The 4,270-nt window shown below is 34.7% G+C and overlaps 1 long non-coding RNA gene across 1 annotated transcript; it reads left to right on the top strand.

Annotated features, from left to right (window-relative positions):
- Positions 1–425: 425 nt before the first annotated feature.
- LOC144965508 (uncharacterized) lies at positions 426–3,386 on the top strand. The gene is made up of 3 exons (XR_013644034.1): positions 426–506; positions 1,406–1,529; positions 2,889–3,386. It is a non-coding gene; the product is annotated as an uncharacterized LOC144965508 (long non-coding RNA).
- The last annotated feature ends 884 nt before the right edge of the window (positions 3,387–4,270 follow it).

Genomic DNA, 4,270 nt, shown 5'->3' with positions numbered 1-4,270 from the left:
ATAATAATAATAATAATAATAATAATAATAATAATAATAATAATAATAATAATAATAATAATAATAATAATAATAATAATAATAATAATAATAATATATACTTTAAAAAAAAGGAAATTCGTTTACAATTCCTTACAACATAATAATATGATTTAGGCCTATCGCTTTCCTCAATTTAAATGTACATTTTCACGCTACCAAAGTGTGTTCATTTATTTGTATTTGTAGCCTACTCATTCTCATTCGGATTAGTTGATCATGTCTATGTGTACTCCATTTTAATTTTCTGATCTGTGCTTACTGCACCGATAGATTTTGTTGTCCTGTTGTAAGTAGGCATATGTTCGGTGTTTAAATAATGTAGTCAATGATATTATTCCATAATATTTATCTTAGGTGATGTGCTCAGATTTCATCAACACAGTAGTTTATGAACGGGTTATGTTCGAATGTAAGCAAGGAAAAATGAGAAAATCCGAATCTAAAGGTCTCAGACCTATTCAAAGGTAAGGTACAAATTTTTTATGTGATTTTGTAAACAAATAAATGATATAATAACTACTTTTCCTCTTATTACAAACAAACGGGAATTTTGTTAATTACAAGAAAATCGAATTTTTAAATAGTTTACTCTCGCATCTGACAACAAGAGGAACGAATTGACCGAATGCTTAAGGCATTGCACTGTGATCCCGATTGTCCCGGCTTTGATTCCCGCTTCAGGCACTTTCGTTATTTTCCTTGGGCAAGATTATTAATCCCAATTTGCTCACTTGGACAACATTGGTGATTCCTGTTACCATCAGACATCCTCTTTGATGGATTATCTATATTCCTTCCTGGAATGCCTAGGCGACGGGATCTTCTGGTGCCGTTGCGAAAAGGGCATCAGTAGTCTCTCCCCCCCCCCCCCCCCCCCCCCCCCCCCCCGCGTTCAAATTTACATTATATTCTGGCTTTTTCTCATTGCTTTGTTAGTTGTTATTCAATTTTAAAAATTCTTTCTTACATAGATAGAAAATAGGTAGTATTCCTCATTTATTCATTCACAAAGAGAAATGTGTCTTTTTAATCTATTGCAAGGGAAGACTTGTACAACATCAGCCGCAGTTCAGCGCCCAAAAGTGAGCTAGGGTCATGGCCAAACGGCGAGAACCGCTGAGCAAAGCTGCCCTATGTATTTGTTCGTTTGTTTCTTTTTTTTCTTTCTTTTGTAAAATTTTAGGAAGGGATGGGAGTGTGATTTTTCTTCCTCTTTTGTCTCCTTCATACACCAAACAAGTGTCGTCCAAAACGGAGCCATCCGAGAATATCATATCATTACCATAGGCATAATTACTTTTCCATTATTACCCATTCAGTCAGTCAGCACTGTCCACGGCAATGATTTGTATCATTTTTTCAGATCTTTCAAGCTTGGCTGCATGGCTAAAATACGATTATGTTGCCGTAGGAGTAGTGCCCGTGTTTGGTTCCTTTAAGTCGTTGAAGCAAATCTGACTCATGATGCACACACGCCATCTGCATCCGTAAGTACAGTTTAAAGGCACAATTTAGTTTCTTTAAATATTTGAATTCATAGCAAGTATTCAAAATTTTACGTATGCCCTTTTGATGAATGCGCCCTTGTTTTTCAAACAGCAATGTGCAATGTTCAGTAAAAGCCATGACGTTCCTTCTTGTATCTATAAGTAGCTAAATATTAACTTACTTTACTTAAAATTTCGCCAATAAAAAATGGACCAAACATCTTGTCCACATTTTCTTTTACACCACCACAATAGAATTTTGGTTTCCTTGTCATTTATTGACATTTTCAAAATCTATCAACGTATATGCCCTTCTACTTCTTTATAATTTCTACCCCAGCCTTGTGGTGAAAAACCCTATTTGAGATCATTATTTTCTGGAGTAAAACAAAATCACGCGATCAACCCCTCGTTATATTTTCGTCTCTTTACGCAAAAAAAAAGCGAATAGTGTTGACAGAATGAAGTAACAAAACAGATGAACAGTCATATTGTAATCAAAATAGCGGGCGCTCTGAATAACGAATTTGATATTAATGTAAGTTTTATCGAACAACTTGGTCGTATTGGACATTCAGGCAGCGGGAATTCTACGGTGTAACAACTTTCAAGGTTTTAATCCACACCCCAGATACAACAGAGAGGCCATTTTGCACACATTATCCTTATTCTATCTGAGATGATTGTCACATTTAACTCCGAAAACGGACTTGCACGTGATAGATCGCAAGTTTATTTTTTATGTTGATATGCAATTTTTTATACCCTTTAATTTTCTGGGGAAAAACGATTTAACTGTAGCGTAACAAAGCTATTTTGAGGCGTCCATATTATCCTTTCTATTAAAAACAAAATAAACAAGCAAACAAAACAAAACAAAATATAATAATAATAAATAAACATAGGAATTCTAGAATTTTTTTCCCCAGCACAAAACGATAATTCTTTATGTCAAATCGATAAATTCGAGAATCAATCAGTGGTAAGAAATGATATAGACTAGGTGATGTTATTGGAATGACATAATAATGATGATGATGATGATGATGATGATGATGATGATGATGATGATGATGATGATGATGATGATGATGATGATGATGTTGATGATGATAATAATAATAATAATTATTATAATGATAAGAAGAAGAAATAATAATGATGATGATGACGATGATGATGAAAATGATGATAATGATAATGATAATGATAATGATGATAATAATAATAATAATAATAATAATAATAATAATAATAATAATAATAATAATAATAATAATAATAATAATAATAATAATAATAATAATAATAATAATAATAATAATAATAATAATAATAATAATGCTTGTTTTTTTCCAGGTTCTAACACCATTTCCTGAAATGAGGCGAGTCCAGGAAACTGACTTAGTGACGACTCTTCTCCAATTTAAATCGTTATCATCGAGGGAATTGATATCAGCCATTGAAAAAGAGCAAGGTATTAGACCGACGCCAAAAGATATTCAAAACTTGCGGCAAAAATATCGGCTGTCTGATAGTGAAGAAAAGCAGGCAGCCGAAAATTTTTTGGCAGACATTGTCATGAAGGGGGGAAGGGTAGTTACTCATTTTGTCGACACTACTGATTCTTCTTCTGATGATATCCATTTCAGAGACATTATGTGTCTGACCTATCAGACTTCTACAATGTTAGAATTGCTATCTCATTTTGGTGATGTACTTATTATGGATGTTACTCACAACACTAATAATATTTGCTTGCCTCTTCTCACTGTTATGTGTATTGATGCAGACGGCAAAGGCCATCCCGTCCTGCATTCTTTCTTGCATTCTGAGGAACGGGACATTATGGTCAAACCTCTGAAGCTTTTGAAGGAATCATATGATTTCTCAAAGACGGCATGTATCTTTGTTGATAAAGATTTTTCCGAAATCGGGGCACTCTCGTCTGTTTTTCCCGATGTCAAACCCATTCTGTGCTCGTTCCATGTTTCTAACGCCATAAAAAAGGCAATGAAAAAGAAGAATATGTCTTCTTCTCAGACTTCTACTATTCATTCTATTTTCATGGCCATGAAAGAAGAAGTAACAGAGGAGGGCTACTTGTCTTATTTACGAAAGTTTCAGTCCGTATTGCCTTCTCATGTTTTTGACTATTTCAATACTCATTGGTTCAGTAAGCCTCACTTGTGGGCTGGCCACCGGTTGGTGGACACTGTCAAACTCCATGTCACCACTACCAACCACTGTGAGGCATACCATGCCACAATTAAAAGAGTAGTGAAAGGTGCTCAAAAACTGTCCAATGTCCTCCAAGATCTCTTATTCATTGATAGAGATATTGACTTTCTGTTTTCTTTCAAAAGCCTCCGGTTGATGAATACGAGGGCAGTTGATTGTGGCGATCCTGTCGTTAACGCTATAAGAGATGATGTAACTCCCTTTGCTGCGTCTATCATATTGAATCAATATTCTCTAATGAGCAAGTTGAGCTATGACATCAGATCTCACTCTCTCTCTGAAAATACTTTTCGGTTGTCCAGACAATCAAAGTCCTACATTGCATCTCCATCTGAGTGCTCTTGTGAATTTTTCAAGAATTTAGACTTACCTTGTCGGCATATTTTTTTTGTTCGTTCTCATCTGTCATTACCTATGTATGTTCGTCTTCCTGAAGGACATAGATTCAAACCAAGTATACGCCATTCTCTTCCATCAAACGCTACGTCTCAAATTACTAT

Source organism: Berghia stephanieae, chromosome 2, assembly GCF_034508935.2.
Source record: "Berghia stephanieae isolate SIO BIC M18660-M18661 chromosome 2, UCSD_Bste_1.3, whole genome shotgun sequence".
NCBI lineage: Eukaryota > Metazoa > Mollusca > Gastropoda > Nudibranchia > Aeolidiidae > Berghia > Berghia stephanieae.
Note: the sequence above shows the minus strand (reverse complement) of the source record. Positions and strands in the feature narration are given on the sequence as shown.